Genomic DNA, 22,248 nt, shown 5'->3' with positions numbered 1-22,248 from the left:
TGGGTATTTATGCCCTTAGCGGATGTTGAGACGCCATTTTTAAACTACCTGCGGTATGGATTTTTAAATCACACGTCCCTTTTCATTGTTGTTTCCGGGAAATTAAATTAAAAAAAAAAGTCTTTAAAATACTTTTTAATATGTGTGGAATGCATTGCATAACAGTTTATGGGTATTTGTGCCCTTATCAGATGTTGAGACGCCATTTTTAAACTTCCTGCGCTATGGATTTTTAAGTCACACGACCCCTTTATCGTTGTTTCCGGTAACTTCATTTTTTTTTTTTGCTACATTGCCAGATAAAAATGGATATAATTTCTGAACTATTAAAGATACATGCATGAAATTTAGAACACACATTCTTTAGACTATTAGAAAACTTTTCTCTGTAACAGAATTTTGTTAATTGATTTTATTTTTAAAATATGCCCGTTTGTTTGCGAAAAAGGAAATCAAAAAAGTGTTATTAATTTTTAATTGTTTATTTTACAAATGTAGGGACTAATATCAAAATTCTGTTACAGACAAATTGTAGAGCATGCTTTTGCAAGTACATTGCAAAAAATTGTTTGAATCTGTCTTTAAAAATGGTTTAGATACATCGGTTTCAGTAAAATCCTACATTGGGTATACTTTTTTTTTAAATCTGGGTCCCCAAATAATTTTTTTCAAAATATTTATATTTGATTGAGTTGCTAGAGCTATGAGCTCTCTACATACAAAACATTAATATTTTAAAAATGTAAGAGGCATGATGGGGCCGATAAGCTAATTACTATAAATGACAATTTATTACATGTGCCGTCTATGCTTATCCTTATTTAACAAATATATTGGTTATACAATATTTTGTTACATAATATATTTATTTGAACGTTTTCGGCTCTATGGAGCCATCATCAGAAACAAGTAAGCCCATATGTATGGTGTGAGTACACTATACAAGTAAACTCAAATTAATGTTAAAAATTAAAAGGCATGTTTCTGTTTAAAATCAATAATTGTAAGGCAGAAATTACAATATAAATACAAGGCGGCTCTATGGACCGTGATAAAATGTTACAATTGCTAATGATAAAATTAACTAAAATACTTTAAAATTGTTAAGATCAGAATTAATAGTCGTCCAGTTTGATGGTTATGTAGCTTTCCATATTTGGTGGGAGCTGGGGCGACAGCTGTGGGGAAGAAATTATCAAATGTAATATCTATACTAAAAAATTTTCAATGATGCTCGTTTCCAGAACAAAGTATATGCATTAATAGCATTGAGATATGTATATACTTTGTTCTGGAAACGAGCATCATTGAAAATTTTTGAGTATAGATATTACATTTGATACTTTCTTCCTCACAGCTGTCGCCCCAGCTCCCACCAAATATGGAAAGCTACATAACCATCAAACTGGACGACTATTAATTCTGATCTTAACAATTTTAAAGTATTTTAGTTAATTTTATCATTAGCAATTGTAACATTTTATCACGGCCCATAGAGCCGCCTTGTATTTATATTGTAATTTCTGCCTTACAATTATTGATTTTAAACAGAAACATGCCTTTTAATTTTTAACATTAATTTGAGTTTACTTGTATAGTGTACTCACACCATACATATCGGCTTACTTGTTTCTGATGTTGGCTCCATAGAGCCGAAAACGTTCAAATAAATATATTGTGTAACAAAATATTGTATAACCAATATATTTGTTAAATAAGGATAAGCATAGACGGCACATGTAATAAATTGTCATTTATATTAATATTTTACACCAAATAGGAAAAAAGTTTTAAAAAATACCATCCTCTCCCAGCGAATATGTCTGAAAATTTCGCGAAATTTAAATTTTGAAAATTTTGTTTCTTTGCGTCGAACCTCGAAACCTTTGAATAAATAACAGCAAAAAAAACATTTCCTAATGAATGGATGAATGTGTGTGTGCGTGTGCGTGTGGGTGGATGGGTAGGTGGATGTGTGTATGTATGGATGGATGGGTGGATGGTTGAATGGATGGATGGGTAAGTGGGTGGGTATGAGTGGGTATGCCCATGGATGGAAAGATGTATCAATGGTTGTGTCGATACAGGAGTGTACAATTCATATGTTCATATACAGGGTGTATCTAAATTGGTATCAAATATTTCTGGGACGTGTTCCTAACATCAAAACAATTAAAAAAGTTAACAAGAACATGGGTCTGAAAACCATTCGTTAGGGAGTTATTAAACGATTTGTCTCTTCATTGACCGCTGATTGTTTGATGGCGGTTTTTTGTTTGTTTGTATTTTGTAGAACAAAGAAATCAGAAAAAAATGTATTCTGTGAGTGAACAGAACGAAATGATTTGCATAATTTAATTGATGATGTCTTCTGGACGTCATCCAACGAATGTGTTTTAACACGATGCTGCTCCAGTTCATTTCAGTCTGATAGTTCGTAATTTTTTTAATGATCGATTTCCTCAAAGATGTATTGGTCGAAGTTGATTCAGTGCATGGCCTGCTCGATCGCCTGATTTGAATCCAATGCGTTTCTTCGTCTGGGGACATTTAAAGTCCCTGGTTTATGCGACTCCAGTACTTAATGTTGATATTCTGAGAGCGTATCCAAACTGGATTTCACGAAATACGAAACACTCCAGGAATTTTCAACAGAGTACGCCAGAGCATATAACGCAGCTTTAGGGGACACATCGAAGCAGAAGGAAGCCACTCCGAGCAATTTTTGCAACATTAAATTTTGTCTTGTAACTCTGAAATAAATTATTTTGAGACCAATGTTCATATGAACTTTTTGTAATGTTTTGGTGTTAGAAACATGTCCCCGAAATATTGACACCAATTTAGATACACCTTGTATATACAATTTATTACGAAATAATATTTCTAGCTTTTGGATTAATTTATCATTCAGTGAATTTGTTTCCGTGCTGTTTGATTTTTGGCTTTGTGTGTATGGTAATACGATAGAAACACGCAGATATCTCGCCCTTTGACCTCGCGGTCAAAGTCCGTCCCTTTTCGTGGAACTGGTCTATTTAATATGCATTGGACACAATTGCATCCCTGCTACTGGAAGCGAACTGCCGCATTTTACAAGCCAGAGCTCTGCTAATTGGAACACAGAGGGGCTGACAACTCAACAAACGTTTTTCTTTTTCACACAAAAACTTTTGTATTATTGACTAACCAACAGCATGTGCGTCTGATTGAGTCCCGCAAACAGACTGAATGAGTGTGAGGAAAATATTCATTCTCTCCAGTGTGTTACTTTTTGTAACCTTTGACCCTTCGCAGCACAAAACTTTCACACTGAAAGGAAATTATGTTCCATTCAGGTCTGCTAAATTTATACGCTATTCATAAAACAGATCTATAAACTATCTATCTACTGGTATGTCTGTTTTTATACATTCAGTATTTATTAATCAACTCATATTTATACCAGTAAATATTTTCTACAGTATTACTAGATACATTTATTACGTAGTTATACATACATTTTTGTGTGTTTTTGGCGTAGCATAAATAATTTTACTACGTTCCCTAATACTTTCATTTATCCATTTACGTGAAAACACACAGGCTGTATTTTCAGTGTCTTTAAGGGGAGATGACAATGAAAATGGTAAAGAAATTCGAGTTTTTAATTTTATTTTATTTTATTCGCTGTTGTTCAAAAGTTATGTTACCGAAATTAATTCCATTAAGGGGTTAGGTACAGCTTACAACAGTAAAATTTTTGGAAATATTCAACATTTTTTCCTCCATTACTGTACCTTGTAAAAATAATGAAAATTGGTATGTGTAAAACATTGTCCTTCTGCTGTGTGAAAAAAAATATATATATATTTTTACGATTAAAAAAATTATTTAGATTTTTTTTCAAAATTCAAAATGGTGGCAGTTCACTCTGCAATGATGAAGCGTTTCCCTCATAATTCATAAACTTGTTACTTTGTCATGTTCTCTCTCTTTTATTTTATTTCTCAAACTCATGTTTACAATATCATGCTCTTTCAACTACATTCCTTAAAAAATAATGTTTTTTTATTTTGTGTTAGAAGAAAATTCTGATATTTGACAATTTTTAAAATGAATTTATTTTATCAGACAATCTATCTAAGGTAGAGAAGTAATATTGCATCACATTGTTGATACAACATGCATAAATACACACAACAATTTTCACCACAGAATGTTGGATAGATTTTGAATTATGTGGGAAAGGCTTCATCACTGCACAGTGAACTGAATTTTGAAAAAAAAAATGTAAATAAATTTTTTAAAAACGTAAAAACATTTTTTTCATATAGCAGGAGGACTGTTTTTTACACATACTAATTTTCATTATTGTACAAAATACAGTAATGGAGGAAAAAAATTTTGAATATTTTCAAAATTTTACTGCTGTAAGCTGTACCTAACCCCTTAAGAACTGCCCTAAAATAATTATTAAATGTCAAGGTTCCACGCCATATTTCTTTATTATTCTAGATGTACGCTTCATTTTAAGAAATTGATAAAAAATGATATATTATAATATTATTTTATTATCTGATGTCTGAAGTCCCGCGCCGTGGCGTCTTGGTCTAAGGCATCCCAGAGTCCGTGGATATACCAGAGTAGCGCAATCACCGAGTCGGCCGCCATTGTTATTCCTTTTCAACACGCTAGGGATAGGAATATTTAAAGTAAAACTCAGATATTTTTAATTTGAAGGGCAAAAACTTCTAAAGGATCTTCTTACATTTTAGAACATTATTGTCAGTCAACATACTAATGTATAAATACCTTATTTAATAATTATTACAGCATAAATATACATTTAAGTGTTCAATACACTCCTTCATAAACGTCACAGTTATAGGTATTACAGCAGCATGAACTTAATAAATTACAAGTAACAAATGAAAACAACAATGTTGCAAATAAAATAACAATAAATCTAAACATTTCCAACTGCATTCCTCGTGCAAAGTCTCCGACTTCCGCATATAAGTGGACACTATACTGAAATTTCTCGAAGTTCATTAGTTTTAAGAGTTCACAACAGTGAAATCAATAACTACCATACTTACGAAGCTAGATTCACCAAATTTTGATCACTGGTATATCTGCTTAATAGTGACTAATGTACAAAATTGCATCCGCCTATGATACGTGGTTTGCATTTTATTAATTATTTTATTAAAATATTGAACCGCTTTATATAAAAAGTCGCTCGCACTACAATTGACATTATTCTTAAGTGATATTCACTTATACGGCTCCTTACATATATGGAATCAAAGCTTACTATAAGGTTTTGCTGTAAAATTAATAAGTAAATTACTAGAAGTTTTTATTATAACAAATAAAAAAATTAATAGTCATAAAAATTCCTAGTAATTTACCCATTCGCTGTACAGAAAATTCCAATAGTACCTGTAATGTTTGTTCCAATGTGTATAAAGAATCTTATATGTGAATATCAATGAAAAATAATGTACATTGTGACGCAAGGGACTTTTTTCATTAAGCAATACACTATATAATTAAGTTATTAATAAAATGTAAACCACTTATCATAGAGGGACGAAATTTTGTACATGTGTTATCAATCAGATATACTAGTGATAAATATTTTGTGAGTTTAGCTTTAAAAATATGGAAGTTAGTAATTTCAGTATAATGTCCCCAAGGATACACTGATGTGAGATTTTGTCATTTTTGGTAAAAAAAATCGTTTTTTTTTTATTTTTATCTTCAAACATTAATTTATGATCTAAAGATGCCCTCTGCCAATTTTCATGACCATACGACCGGTCTATCAGCTGTTTAGGGTCACATTTTTAAAGGGCTACGGGCTCTGACTGTTAATTTAAATTCTTCGTCCACGACCTCCACTCTGAATTCTGCGACCATTTTGGAAATTACTTATTTATTATATTAGATTTCCGATTTAGCCAGTGTAGCTTCTCGACTTCTCGAAATATTTCTTCATAGAATCCAACAGGTGTTAGATCTACTTCAAAGGCTGCTTTCCTTTAAAAGATATTCAGTTACAAAGGAGAGCACAACTCTTGTCTAAAGGAAAATTCCACTTGTTGCTAGTAGCCATAACAACGTGTTTTCCATGCTTGGTTTTTGTTTGTGATACAAGAAATATTTGCAAGTTTCTAACAGTTTTATTGTTATTGTTGTAATAGTGTCTATTGTCCATAGTGATTTGTAAATAATATTAATCTGTTATAGTGTTTTCATAAGATTACATATTTTTTTAGTCATCTTTATTTACTAGTGTAGGTTAGGTGTGCACAGCGTGGTAGTGTATATAAGGATAAGTTCTGTATATAATATGCTAGTTCTATATGTTTCAAAATGCCTAGAAAATAAAAAAGACAGAGACCTGGTTCACTATTATTATCCCAAACTTTTGAAGTCAATTTTCTCCACTTTAATTTTCTGTAAATTTTGCATTGATAAAAATGCTACTCTTTCTACAGATTCTGTACTACATGCATGATTTTTTGTAGAGGTTTTTGAATAATATGTTCTTAACAAAACTTACTATCAGTATTATACCTAACACTCATTTTTGTTGTTGTTGTTTAGTCAACTGTCCGAAGACAGGTTTGAACCTCATAATTACCACCAATAAGGCATCACTCATGAGACAACTAGGCCAGGAGATAATGGGGTAGGGTGGCAAGTTTCTTTCCCCCTCCAATGCATACTTCGCCGATTAGCTACATATTCCACTAATCAGACTTCAGATGCTTACAAACAATTGTCCTTCCTCTGACACATATCGTCAAGTGAGATGTACTGCCTGATTACATATATGCATATCAGCTAGAAGAGGTATTTTTTAATATTAATTTTTTTACGCTCGAGTTGAATTTTTTCTGTTTTTACACTTTTAAAGCATTAAATATTTTTTAATTATTTTTTTAGTAAAATAAAGAGGAAAATTGTATAGTAAGTTTCGTTTCTGAAGGTCTGACACGTATGTAGACAAAAATTCTGGCCAAAATAGTAGCAATTTTTGAAAACCTAACTTTACACAATTTAAAATTACAAATTAAAAGTACAAAATTTCATAGATCTACCTAGAATAGTTTAGAAAATTGAAATTTCACATCAGTCTAACCTTAATAGGTTTCTACGGTCTTTGTATTTTCCAATCGAGCCAAACAATACAATCTTGTCTCAAGAATGAATTCAGAACTTCACAAATATTATTATGTCATTCTTGCAAATAGCAAATAGGATTAAATTCAGAAATGCTTGATTTGAAAGGGAGAAGATGGTAAACATTTGACACTGATCCTAATTGGTACGTGATTTTCATTTGTTTTATGTAGAAATATCATTGCTGAAACAACTTAAATTCTAGATTAGTTTTATAAAAATATTTTGGGGCCCAAATTTTGAAAAAAATAAATATCAAAATACAGTCATTCATTAATCTCACAATGTATGCTCGCTTAGGTAGCGAATCGTTCCTTTTTATATTTATAGTCACTTCTTTCCTTTTTCCTTATTTCTTTCACTTTGTCACAGAGAAAACAAATGTGCTCTTTTTTCAGTTCTCTGTGAACAGTTCTGAACACAGCAGCACTGGATTTTTTCGCATTTAAATTCCATTCTTTCCCTATACAACTGTATACTGCATAGCGCGCGCTGGACTAACAATGGCGGATTTGTCGGCATTTGCCGGCTCAAACGATTGCGGTACTCTGGATATCCACGGACTCTGAGGCATCCTGCCTAGGACTCGCGTTACGGAATGCGCGCTGGTTCGTGTCCTCGTGAGGAAAGAAATTTTCTCATGAAATTTCGGCCAGTGTATGGGACCGGTGCCCACCCAGCGTCATGATGCACTTGGGGAGCTACGATAGGTAGCGAAAATCCGGTTTCGCAAACCAGCTATAACGGCTGTGGGGATCATCGTGCTAACCACACGATACCTCCATTCTGGTTGGATGATCGTCCACCTCTGCTTCGGCATGTGGATGTGAGGCCAGCAACCGGCTGGTCGGTCTTGGCCCTTCATGGGCTGTAGCGCCACGGATCTGATGTTTGAAGATTAGGTTGCCAAAATTTTATTGAGAATTTTCATTCGCAAATGCCCCAAAAAACAATTATTAAAATTATATGGTATCACGCCACACTTCTTTATGACCTTGAATTTCACGGTTCATTTTTCGAAAGCTATTCTTGCACACGCTTAACTTATGTGCTTCATTTTAGTGCCAGACTTCATAGGTAACATTTCATTTGGAAAAAACATTCATGCCTCGTACGATGTACGAAGTCAGGACCGGTGCTTCCAACGGCATCAAACCTGCACCTCAACAGCTGTGTACCCTGACCTTTGGCTGCTTATGCTAATGTATATATGTATTTGGGGGTCAGCTTAATTATGGCAGTTAGTTCCTAATTTGCAAAACAAGCCCGTGCAATGAGACCCAGATATCCTCATTATGTAACCTGTTGTGTTGCTCTACAATAGGGGCACATAAAAGCACTCAACAGATGGCAGCAGCGTCACCAATTACACGTCGCTCAGTCCCTACCCTTGACTCACTCCCACGTACTTCAATCTCTACGAGTCTACAGTGTTAAAACTAGCAACCCCTTCTCTACACAATTTTCTGCATTTCTTGCTTTGTTTCTGTCTCCTTTTACACGTCTCTTAATTTCTTCGTCCCTTTCCCATTATATTTATATATGCTACTTTTTATCGTCTTCCTTTCCTTTTCGTAACTCTTCATTCAGTAACTTGTATATGTGTGGAGGTTACGAACAAAACCGGTTATTTCCAAAATAGTATTTTTTTTCAGGAAGTAGAAAAAAACTGTATCGAACCTTCACTTTACCCCAAAGTGAACGATAAATTTAATGTATCGTGCATGTTACGTCCGTTGTTCTAATGATGTCAATAATCATGATTCTAGTCTTTTCTGTGCATTTTATAGACAAAAATATTTTGGAAATGTCCTGTTTTGTTTGGAAGTATGAGGGAAATGTTCACTTTTGTTCGATGACATTTATAACAGTAAAACATACACGTCACTTACAGCACGATTATTTAGTCCTGACAATCGCCGGATATGTGCGCCTGGATCAGGCGAGTCCATTTAGTTACGCCAAGGGGTGTTTGGGTTAGTCATTCGCTTGTCTTCGGAGCGATCGGATGTCATGCGTGGGGTAGAGCGGTATGTTTCTAGTACAATTAAGCTGCACTGCATTCCTTTACCACAGGTCGATGGCATTTAAGTGTGCTTAAATGCGATAGGCTTATGTCAGTAGATTTACTGGCGTGTAAAAGAACTCCAGCGGGACAAAATTCCGGCACATCCGGCGACGCTGATATAACCTCTGCAGTTGCGAGCGTCGTTAAATAAAACATAAAACATAGCATTCCTTTACCGACCGCTCGCCCTTATTTCTACTCCGGAGCTCTCCCCACTACTCCTATTACTTCCCCTCTTTCGCGTCGCTGAGCTGTCCTTCCCAGGCAGGATTCGAACCAGGAAAGTCTTAGTTACCAGTCTATCGTGCTCTGGAGTGATCAAGGCTCTGAAATCAGCTACAAAGGTCGGTCCTGTTTTTTTTGCCACTACTGTACATGAACTGTACCATGGAGTAACGAATATAACATTACATGGTAATTATGTAGTAAGCATCGGCCAGGCAATTTTCCAGCATTAGGAGTCCATAGCACATAGGCTTACATTAGCAAATATGTAAATTCAATATATTTTAATTAAAATTTAAAAATTTTGTCATAACTTGCATATTGTGAGTCTTCTTACACTCTAACGGGAAAATATGTGCCCGGACCTCTATTGCAGTATGGCATAGTTGCGCCCCGCGGTCAATTGGGAGGTCTAGACATGGCATAGTTGAGCCCCGAAGAAATCAGGTAGCAGAATGGACATGGCATAGTTGCGCCCCGATGGGGATAGTACACACGAAAGTGATTGTCAGAAAATAAATTACTTAAAAATATTATAGTGGTAGCTGCACTGAAATCAAGTAACGTATGATCAATTTTGCTATTTAAAATAACACTTTTTTTATCGATCACACACAATAAATGAACTGCATTTTTTGTTTGTACACCGATATATTAACCCTACTGTACAGGATTTCGCAAATCATAACTTAGAACCATTGTGAATTATTACCTCTTTACCCTTTTCACTAAACTTAACATTCATTTTAAATTAACCTCACTATACGTCACAGACGGTGTGAAAATCACTAATAAAATGTCATTATTGCTAAGGCCCCACATTCCAACGACTCACTCATTTGAATATGTCAGTTAATAAAGTACTGCCAACTTCATGGTGTTCATTTTAACGGTAGGCTATCGATAATCACTGCATAAACAGTAGAAAAACACTTAATAAAGTACTGCCAACTTCATGATGTTCATTTTAACGGTAGGCTATCGATAATCACTGCATAAACAGTAGAAAAACAGTTAATAAAATACTGGCAACTTCGTGGTGTTCATTTTAACGGTAGGCTATCGATAATCACTGCATAAACAGTAGAACAACAGTTAATAAAGTACTGGCAACTTCATGGTGTTCATTTTAACGGTAGGCTATCGATAATCACTGCATAAACAGTAGAAAAACAGTTAATAAAATACTGGCAACTTCGTGGTGTTCATTTTAACGGTAGGCTATCGATAATCACTGCATAAACAGTAGAAAAACACTTAATAAAGTACTGCCAACTTCATGATGTTCATTTTAACGGTAGGCTATCGATAATCACTGCATAAACAGTAGAAAAACAGTTAATAAAATACTGGCAACTTCGTGGTGTTCATTTTAACGGTAGGCTATCGATAATCACTGCATAAACAGTAGAAAAACAGTTAATAAAGTACTGGCAACTTCATGGTGTTCATTTTAACGGTAGTTATCGATAATCACTGCATAAACAGTATAAAAACAGTTAATAACATACTGGCAACTTCATGATGTTCATTTCAACGATATTGATAATGAATATTAAATCGAATAAGAAATCAATAAGATTGGTTATTAAGAGTCTCGAGTTCCCGTAATGTCTTTTTCTCCACCTATTTCATCGGGGCGCAACTATGCCATGCCCCTTTCCTACCTAATGGAAACGGGACGCAACTTTGCCCAAAAAACAGGTAGATAGATAGATAGATTTATTCGTTCCATAATATTCTTACATTTGCTTTATAGCATAGAATAAAGAACGTGTCCAATTCTTACGTTTAACAATAAAATGCAATACATATAAAATGCAAATATGAAATATGTATAGAATTAATACCTTAATAACAATAATATTTTATACAATGTAATATGTTTACCATTTAATAGTATTATAATATTTATACAGTACTGTGAAATGTCAAGAATTCATCTACGGAATAGAAAGTGTGAGATATTAAGTAATTTTTTAGTTTTACCTTAAATAAAGCAGGGTTTTGGCTATGATTCTTAATGTCTTCAGGAAGATTATTGAACAATTTTATCGCCATGTAACGTACTCGTCTTTGAAAGCATGATAAATTTGATGATGGCGTATGAAAATTATTCCTTCTGCGGGTATTTATACTATGTATGGCTGAGTTAGTTGGAACATTTTCTTTATTACTTAAGAGGATATTTATTGTAGAGTATATGCATTGATTTGTTAAGATTAGAATCTCTAATTTTTTCTTTAAATAATCTACATGATTCTCTAGGTTTTGCTCCAACTGTTATTCTAATGGCTCTTTTTTGTAATGAGAATATATTTTTACTATCTGCAGAATTTCCCCAAAATATTATTCCGTAGGACATAATAGAATGAAAATAGGCAAAATATATTGTCTTTAAGATACTGCTATTTAGAAATTGTTGTAACGACCTAATTGCGAAGCATGCTGAGCTAAGTTTGGGGGTTATTTCTTTGATATGATTTTTCCAATTTATTGTATTATTAATATGCAAACCAAGAAATTTGGTTGTTGATGTTTCTAGTAGAGGTATATTGTTGATAGTTGTGTCTAATGTTTCAGAGATTAAATTTGAAGTGACCCTTTTTTATCTGCTGCATCTTACCTGACAGTGGGGCGCAACCATGCCCTGCCCCTCTATTGTGGGAAGATAATCACCCGTATCGTAACATTTTTACAATAATTTCAATTAAAAACATTTAGCTCACATTACATGTCATATCTGATAGTCACAATACAGCTTAGCAGTATAGCTGAACTTTGCTCACCCAGTACATTACGGCACATTGGTACAGCAGACTTCCAGGTAGTGTTTTGTCAACGGTTGCATTGTAAAGTAAATGTAACAGCTCATCCTCCTGTTATATTCATGCTACGACCGCTAGGTGGGGATTATTTCCCGGTCTCGGTTCCATGGATGCTGTTACGTTACATGTCATACTTCCTCTAGTCTTCTTGATCTTTGTACGCATCCGCTTTTATAAATGTCATCAGTTCATTTCCGTCCTGTCACAAATGTCGTCTCCATACGTTGTTTCTGTGAACAGATCGGATCTGGAAACAAAAAGTCCGTCGTTCTGTTGACTGCAATAGTGGCTTATGTCCATGTCAAAAAATATTAACTGTCATAAAAATAAATAGTTCATCACGAAATAAAAGTAAGATGGGGTGGAAGTTGAGAGTTCGGAGAAATAGTAACAATAATAATAGTAGTAGTAGTAATAATAATAATAATAATAGTAATAATAATAATAATAATAATAATAATAATAATAATAATAATAATAATATTGTTCAGATAATTTCCTATGAAGTTAGATTAGCTTTAATATTATTATCTTTTGTATTTTTAGTAGGGAGTTATAATTTAATAAAGTTTTATGATTTCCAGGGGCCTGTTTCTCAAAAATACTAGTTTAGTAGTTCGCCAGTTACTAGTTACCAGAGTATATTTCACCAGCTCTAGTAGATTCTGTTTCTCAAACTATTTTACCAGTCTAGTAACTTGTGACAATTTTTCACTAGTCACATGATCTGTTTCACTAGTCAGCTGATAGAGTTCTTTTGTTTATAGTCATTGGTAGATATTGTGATTTGAAGTTAGAAAGCTAAGTTGTTTGTTTTGGTTTTGATTTCTCTTTTCGGTTGAAATTCCATCAATTAAAAGCAAATTAACTATACTCAATATGATTAATAAATCAAAGGATACACTATTCGGTGCTTTTTAAAGCACATTAACAAAAAATGATGAAGTAAACGAAATGACAAGAAATTTTGTAATGTGTGAGGCTAGGGAACGGATGCCTCAGAACAAAGATTATGCATACGTTAGGGACACTTACTGGCTCAACATTAAGAAAGCAACTTCGATAAGTACCCTAGTGAATCTACTTCCGACATGAATGTCACTTATGACTTGATGAAAAATTCGCTAATTTTTTTTTGTTTAGTTTTAAATTTGATATATTCATAATTATTATTGTCGTTCTATATTTAATTTGTAAGCTAAAGCTAACAATATCAGAAGAACTGGCAGTGGAGGAGGAGAGTCAGCAAAAATTACTGACTTAAAAATTATTGACTTAAAAATTACTGCAGTTGATGAATTGGTATTAGATTATTAGTAAAGAATTCTGCAAGTTTTGCTGGTCTAGGACAGAAAGACCTGATGGCATTGGAAAATAATCAATATCCCGATTTGTAGAGCAATTTGTATTTGAAGCTTTGCTGATAATGTATGACTTCTATTTGTTTGCCTTGTTATGACAGGTCCCACTACATTTAACAACTCTTCAAGCTTTTCAGCACTTTACCTAAACTTTTTATTATATTTAAACAATGCTCCTTTAAAGGAATAATATTTGTTCTTTCTCTATATAGTTTTAGCTCTTCTCATAACAACTTCATCACTTCAATCAGAATCACGAAACCACATAACCGCAATATTTTGTTTTATTATCTGAGAAAGGTTGTCACTGGTAACTGATAATATAGGAATCACCAGTCTTTAGAGTCTTGTAGCAATATTCCTGTTGAATACTAGTATAATCAACTAGATTAGCATTTTGAGAAACAGAATCACTTATGAACTGGTGAAATCGACCAATATTACTAGTCTGTGAACTGGTAACTACTACTTTACCCTTGTAGTTTCTAGAAACACAGACTTGTAAAATAAACTAATATTACTACTGTACAGACTAGTATTACTAGTCCATGAGGTTTGAGAAACAGGCCCCTGGTTTATATATCTATAATTTTTTTTTACATTACCTTTATCAATAATTTTATTTACTTCCTGTTTGACTGAAACCAATCGTACTCCTTTTGATTTTGCTGAGGGGGAGTCGGAATTGGTGTCAGGTTTTAATGTTGAATATAGAAGTGTGGTTTTGCATTAATTTTTTTTGGCTGAATATGCTAGTATTTTGTTTATGAAAATATTATTTTGTATCATTTTTTAGGTAATGATATCAATTCTGTATTTTTTTATTTTAAGCTCTCTTTTCTTTCTTCTATATTCATTTGAGTTCGTGGTACAATACCACGTTTTCGTTATGATAAATTGATGTATTTGGCTTGGAAAGGATTTTCACTCTTGTCATTAAATTATTTATTAATTTTCTTGGGTGTTAGGATTTATATATTCCTGTTGTTGGTTTAGGTGTACAGGTTGAATCAAAAGTCTCTTGACATTTTCCTGATATAGCCAATGTATGGATTTATGTGATATATAATTGGAAAGAATGCTCACCATACAAGAAAGAATAGCAGTCGTTTCAGCTCGACTACGTGGAATGACCTACGAACAGGTCCGGCAAGATTTCGAGAGAAGATTCAGGAAACCGGGGCCTAGCAGGCAAGCTATCAGAGATCTGGTAAACAAATTCCAACGAACTGGCAATTTTGCAGATGAGCGTTCGGGGAGACCGGCTACAACACCACATAACAGTGCAAGCCATACGGGATGCCATCACACAGAGTCCCACCGCTTCTACCAGGAGACTGAGGAGGGAGCTTGATGTTTCACAAAGCACTGTATGGCGTACCTTACGCTATGCGCCATATCACAGCCAGATAATGCACAAGCTTGAACCTGAGGATTTTGCAGCTCTACAAGCAATGTGTTTTGACTTGTTAGATGCAGTCGAGAATGAAAACCTAATGAACAATGTGCTGTTCAGTGATGAAGAGCCGTTTATGTTCGCAGAGCGAACAATTACAGGGAATACCTACCTTGACATGCTACAACACTTCTTGGTACCCCAGCTGGAACAGGATGGAATAACAGACACCGTTGTTTTCCCGCAAGATGGCGCACCACCCCATTTTGCTTTAATTGTAAGAGAATACCTCAATGAACACTTTCCCAATAGGTGGACAGGTCGTGGCTCATCGAGAATTTGGCCATCCCGCTCTCCAGACCTGATGCCCTTACACTTTTTCGCCTAGGTGTTCATTAAGTCTAAGGTGTATCGATTACGGGTCGACACCCTATAGGAATTACGACAACAGCAGACGGGATCATGCATGCTATGCTGAACAAAATGTTCCGGTCTACGGAAGAAAGATGGAGGCTCTGCCTAGACGTAGAGAGCAACCACATTGAAATGCACTAAATGTAGTCTTTGGTATAGTATGTTTCAGAAGTATAGGAACCTTTGCAATTACATGCCATTTTCCATAAAATGTCAAGAGACTTTTGAATCATTCATTCATTTATTTTATTCCATAGATCTTACATGAGCAATGAAGCTTTAAGATGTGGAACATGTCAACATTTTACAATATTACAATTACAATTTTTACAAATTTTTATAGTTTTACAATTTAGTAATTTTCTACAATTTTTACAATTTTGTACAATTTTTTTACATTTTGGCGAGATGTAGTGAGATGAGATGAGGTCCGAGGATTCGCCAAAATATTACCCGGCATTTGCCTTTTCGGTGGGGGGAAACCTCGGAAAAACCCAACCAGGTAATCAAATCAAAGGGGGTAATCAAATCAAAGGGGTTGATGCCAAGGATTCGCCATAGACCATCCGACTTCAGTCCCACGGCTGGGGAAAACCTCCGAAGAAACCAAAGTCCAAAGGGGGATCCAACCCAAGCCCGAACGCAGCTCCGGATCAGCAGCCGAGCGAGTCTGCCGATTGAGCTACATCGATGGCTCTACTAAAAGTATACAATACATAGCCAATCAGATTATTAAATTTACAAACGCAAACGATTATTCATAAGTTGAGCTATATTATAATACAAAACAATTTAATTAAATTTAAGGCATAAACAATTCAACCAGTTGTGATATACAGAAATTGATAATACATATCATGGAAACTACTTCAAATTCTACTACTTCACCCTGTATTAATTTAAGTAAAGTTAATAGAAGATTTTAACTTCTTTCTTATGCTTTCAAAACATATACTTTTCTTTAAAGGTTTTTAACTTTAATTGTTTAAATTATCTCAGAATTTTATTATTATTGGGTGGATAATATAGTATAGGAAATACAGTACTGTTAAGATTTGTCCAGTAATAATGTAAGCGTCTTCTATTGGTCGTGCTCCAATTCATGTTAGTAGGATTACAATGTTTGTTATTAATCAGAATATAATTTGATTAATAGGATAGAATTGTATACCTGGGAATAATAATAATAATAATATTATTATTATTATTATTATTATTATTATTATTAGCCTATTATTGAAACTTTTTGTGATCTTCAACTTAATGTTAAGTTTCCGCTCGTAAGTGAAATGGATAGAAAAAATTTCCAGTTCTTGCGTGCGGAAAGAAGTCACGAAGGAAGGAGCAGCTGGCTCTCTAAAAGTTTCCTGTGATCCCTAACTTTCTGTCCCCCTTGCTTAAATTATCGCCGATAATGAAGGGTTCACTGAATGCATAATGCAATACTGGCTAATGTTAGCAACTGCACACCTCAACAAAAACCCTTTTATATATGCAGCCCGGAGATAAGACTAGCCCGCAAGACGTGACTGTAATGCATCGATTGGTTCCTTATACTTCGTTAAGATCTGAGTGCACGCTCTTCAGCATCGCTTTTATTGCAGACGTTTTTGCGACCATAGATCCAGCCAACTTAAAGACAATTCTGAAGTTGCAGTCGGATGCCTTGGCAACCACATGGCCAAAGATGCCCGCTACATGTAAATACAGAGTGTACCATAAGTTCTCATTAATTTTGATAGATGATTTCTTTAGTAAAGAGCAACAAAAGGTAAATTACTATTTTTCCTGTGTTTTAGGTGGTTTTCCAGTAAAACGTGTAATTTTAAAATTCATCTAATATGATGTGTGAGACATGCATGTAGGTCTGTAGGCCTACCGCAGTATAACTTGAAATGGAGGGCACTAATGGGACACGCTGTATATTTGAATGTTTATTCGTCAATTGTACATAAATATTAGTACCTTACATTATGAAACATTGTATATCTATTTATACGTAAGTTGTAAAACGGTAAAGTAAATTCCAACATTTACAATAATGAATGTACCTTATAGTGTAGTGGTTGCCAAACACCACGAAATTGTGACGTAATAGAAATGCAACCCGCACACCACTATCGCAGGGAGAGGGGTGGAGTGGGTATCTCCTCAGGTAATGCAGTGAATAACAGTGCAGAAACGGACTGTGACCAAAAAAACGAAAGCAATATAACATTCTTCTACTTATTAACTATATACTCTTTTTTCCATGTTAATTTTTTATCCTCCTATTAATTATTTTCGTATTATTAATAAAATAACATAAATTTATTTTCTTATTTAACATAGAAATAGCGTGTACTTTACATCAGCAGTAGGGGAGAGTCGGGTAGTATCGGGCATCGGGTAATATCGGACAGTGAGTTCCTTTCATCTACCACACGATGATAGTACCTGACTGACATGGTTACGTTTCTGTGATGTCGCATAGAGAATCGTAACCATGTCATTTAGGTACTACTATATGGTGGTAGATGAAAGAAACACACTGTCCGATACTACCCGATGTCCGATGTTACCCGACTCTCCCCTAATTTGAAATTAGAAAAACGTACCAGGCTGGTCACGAAGTTGTAAATTACACTACATACTTAAAAAAACGTTGAAGTATTTTACTCCGATTAAGACATAGAAACCGATATTTTTTATTGTTTATTTATTAATGAAATATTCAAATTACACTCATACGTAGAAAAAAAACGTGGAAGTATTTTACACCGATTAAAACTTAGAAACCAATACTTTTTATTGTTTATTTATTAATGAAATATACAAATTACGCTACATACATACGTCGAAGTATTTTACCCCGATTAAGACATAGAAGCCGTTACTTTTTATTGTTCGTTTATTATTCAAGTTACAGGTAAGGTCGTGGTAGTCTTCATAACAAGAAAAATAATGACAACGTGCCTTGTTGTTTTATACTTCATTTAAAATTTTACAACAAATTAAGTATCTCATATTTTTTCCATCTGCACAAAATATAGTAATATGCGTTACAAGAGCGGAATGTTGAAGTTTTCATGTTCGAGGAAAAGTTTGAAAAAGCGAAACGTAGTTGAGCTTTTGCAATGAAATCTCCATCTTGGTTTCTGTTCAATGACGGCAAATTTGCAAAACAAAAATATCTATCTTCAACATTGTTGCTTTAAAATGTTTTCTGTGTTTACTATACTCCAGCAGGCTGTGATATACGGCTGTCTTTCCCCCCCCCCCAGTCTATACATGCGAACTTAAAACAAACGGTAAGGTTATGTAATGATTTATTTTTCATTTTAATATTTTAACAATATTATTTATATAACATATTGCAGTAATAACATCGGCATCTGGAATCTTGTTGATTTTTTTCACTGCTTCCTTAATGTTACTTGCATCACGAATGCAGTAACTTTAGTGGAGTTGTAGAGTTTACTTAATTTTTGCAAATATTTAAAAACAATAATTAACAGTGCAATTTAGGTGAAATTGCAGTGGTAAGTTTCCAATTTATAATTATTACTATATTGAACGTCTCTAAAAATAATATGTTAGAAGCCTAAAGCAGTAAAATGAATGTCGCGCTTAAGCGGTAAGAAGAGGGAAATTGTTATGTGTGTTAGGTTGGGAATACTGAATGTGGAATTTTAGACTTTCCGCGGATTGGTTTTGTGCGGAAACCAAGCAAATACGCACGATCTTGCACAAAATACTTTTCCTTCCATGCTCCTTAAAATTAAGTTTTTACTTATTATCTGTTTTGGAAAAGACATCGAAACATATTATCCTACACACTTGTAACATTACATGCGTACGTCCGCTGCTGATAAATGTCTTTAATTACATCGAAGTGATCGCTATAAACAGAGGGTGGGGGTATGATGTCATGGTTACGCTTGAGTGGAGACAGGGGCATGTGTCACGACACAGCTTTTGGCGATCACTGTATAGTGCATAACCGATCAAAGAAAGGTTTGTAGGCTATAGATAATTTGTTCTATTCAAGATAGTCTTCCTCTTCCTAGTTATGTGACAACTTTTGAAACATACTCAAATTACTTCACAAAACATCCACTTTTCGGATCATGTAAAAACAACGTAGGCAGTGTACAGGAATGTATCTCCATGGTGACACATAAAGAGACTTTTAGACGAACCTCAGAGCGAGAGAAAAGCTAATCATATAACTGGACACAAGTCATTCCTAACCTACGATCTAGCTTCCTCAGATGGCTAGGTTAATTTCATCCCAGTGCACAAAATTTACGACTGTGCTTCTAGAAGTAACCTGTCCGAGGGAGCAGTGCTAAGTACAGACATAAAATAAAATAAATGTGTTGCGTTGTTTGGGTTTATTGTTCCAGGCCATCCCGGCGAACTTGAGACAGTTCCCTAGGGATATTATGTTACAGCTTTATACATCTCCATTACTTAACGTTAAATTTAGTTTAATACTAATAGTAAAATGTTGAACGCTTTCATGTTACTTTTTATATTCCAGACTTTTTGTAATCGTGAGTAAAATAATACTAGAACCAGATTTATTCTTCAAAACGTTTTATATCTGTTAACAGATTTCCCGTAATTATTACCGATTTCCCCTAATTTTTACGGGATTACGGTCAAAGGGAATTTATTACCAAAAAAAAAATATTATCAACAGTAATCTCACTAGAGGTTTCGATCTTATCGATAAATCTGCGAGTGGAACACGAGCAGATTTATCTAGAGAAAATCAAAACTCGAGTGGGATTTAATTGACTATTACACGATTAGAAGAAAGTATATAAAGATTAGAAGTAACGAAGTACTCCAATACAATAAAATATTAATTGGCTTACGAAAATACAACTGTCTTCAAATGTATCATTGTACCATCTCAACATTACGATAGATGGCAATAGTGTTTTACGATGATATTTTATGATTATGTTGTGCCAACTATGGAATCTTCACTGAACTCTGTGGACTGTTACTAGTCAAGAAGGCTTTGTTGATTCAGTTTCATTTTTATTAAAACATTTGCATTCGACTTCAATCATCCGGATCCCAGTAATCAACGTCACTTGGCAGATGATTTTCAATAAATCTTAGTATTAAACAATTTCTGATACGTGACTATTCATAATATCATATAGCAGAAGGTATAACAAACATAACCTAAATAATATAAACGAGTGTTAGAAAAGTTTTAATTAGGGATGATGAAATAAACAAGAAACGTTTTAATTAACGATGATGAAATAAAAAATAAACATGAATAATTTTAAAAGAAACAATTATTGAAAGTACAATTTTCAAATTTGAACGTTTTAGTGGTTGATGGTTCAATTGATGTTATATTGGACGTGTGCGTAAAAGAAGTTAACTCGTTGATGTACATGGTGTATCCCTCAACTTATTCAGGATTTCCGAATGGTGCTCTTCATATATGACAAGTGATCTTTATTAATTCTTGTTCTTGAATGTCAATTCGAGTCATATTTGAAAGTGCTGTGCATCGACTGGAGTGGTTTGTAATTTTCTGTTTTTTGACTTCCAGACCAGTGTAATTTTAAATGTTGGCAAACAAAGAAACAAATGCTAGGGTAGTGATAAAAATAAACAAATGCTAGGGACGCGATAAAATTAAACAAATGCTAGGGACGCGATAAAATTGTGCGATAAGCAGCCATGATTGGTTGAAAGACGTCCTTTCGTACCGTTTTATTGGTCAAAAGTAGTGTGACGTAGTAAAAGTGTAATAGTCATGAAAAAAAAGCATATTTTAATTTATTCCACAAATAGAAAACACGAGAAAATGTGTCAACAGTGCTTGCTTGTAGTTCTATGGCAACATTTGGTAGCTATGGGGGAGGGGGGGTAAAATCGTCACTTTCGTCTGTTGGTATTAAGAGGAGACTGTACACCGAATTTTGACAAAAAATGATATTTTGTTTTTTTATCGTTTTTCGGTAGTTTAATATGTGTCAAATGATAATATGGTTTTATTTCTTCCAATTGTCAGCTTATAGCCCTGTCTTAAGCAAAAATATTGTAGTAATTCTTAATGCAAAAAATGTTATCAATGAAAATTTTTTTCTTGCCAACACTTCAGAGGAATTTTAAATTTATTTAACTGGTTGTATACATAACAGTATGTTACATTTGTCCTATTTTTTCTACATTTGTATCTTTTATCACTTCTGAGGAAAGTACACCAAAACACATGGCAAGATATGGAAACTTTGATACCATTCTTCTGCACTTATTTTTTGTTACATTGGTACACTTGTCTCAGAAATTATTGTATACTCAGAAGGCTGAAATTAATATACAATATCAATGTGATGGCATTTCACTTAATTTTTTTATTAAGTTTATTTCTATCTTCAGCAAAAATAAAGAATAATAATAATTTGTATTCATTCTTAATTAAAAATACGTTGTCAATTATCTTTTTCCTCCAACTTCTCAGTGGAATTTTAAATTTATTTAACCGGTTGTATATACATAAAGGTATATTATATAATATGCTCTATTTTTTTTAAATCTTTTATGACTTCTGAGAAAACTGCGTCCAAAATTGAGGTATTTAACTTTGTAAGATATGGAAGTACAGATTCCTCTAAAACCAGGAAACAATTTAATTTGTAGTATTATGTCATCGGCCTGTGGTGTGGTTTGTGGAATTGTAAACAAGCCAAGTGAATTGGGCACAATATATTCTGTTTTTATCTGGTAAATATACCACATTATGTGACTTCCTTTGCCGTT

At 33.9% G+C, this 22,248-nt stretch overlaps 1 protein-coding gene across 1 annotated transcript in view; it reads left to right on the top strand.

The window, feature by feature from the left end:
- The window catches only part of LOC138704630 (prolactin-releasing peptide receptor), a 751,251-nt gene that overhangs the window by 719,884 nt on the left and 9,119 nt on the right, over window positions 1-22,248 (top strand). The gene's annotated exons all lie outside the window — the stretch shown is intronic.

Source organism: Periplaneta americana, chromosome 8 (assembly GCF_040183065.1).
Source record: "Periplaneta americana isolate PAMFEO1 chromosome 8, P.americana_PAMFEO1_priV1, whole genome shotgun sequence".
In the NCBI taxonomy this organism is placed as follows: Eukaryota; Metazoa; Arthropoda; class Insecta; order Blattodea; family Blattidae; genus Periplaneta; species Periplaneta americana.
This window is presented reverse-complemented; position numbering and strand designations above follow the sequence as displayed.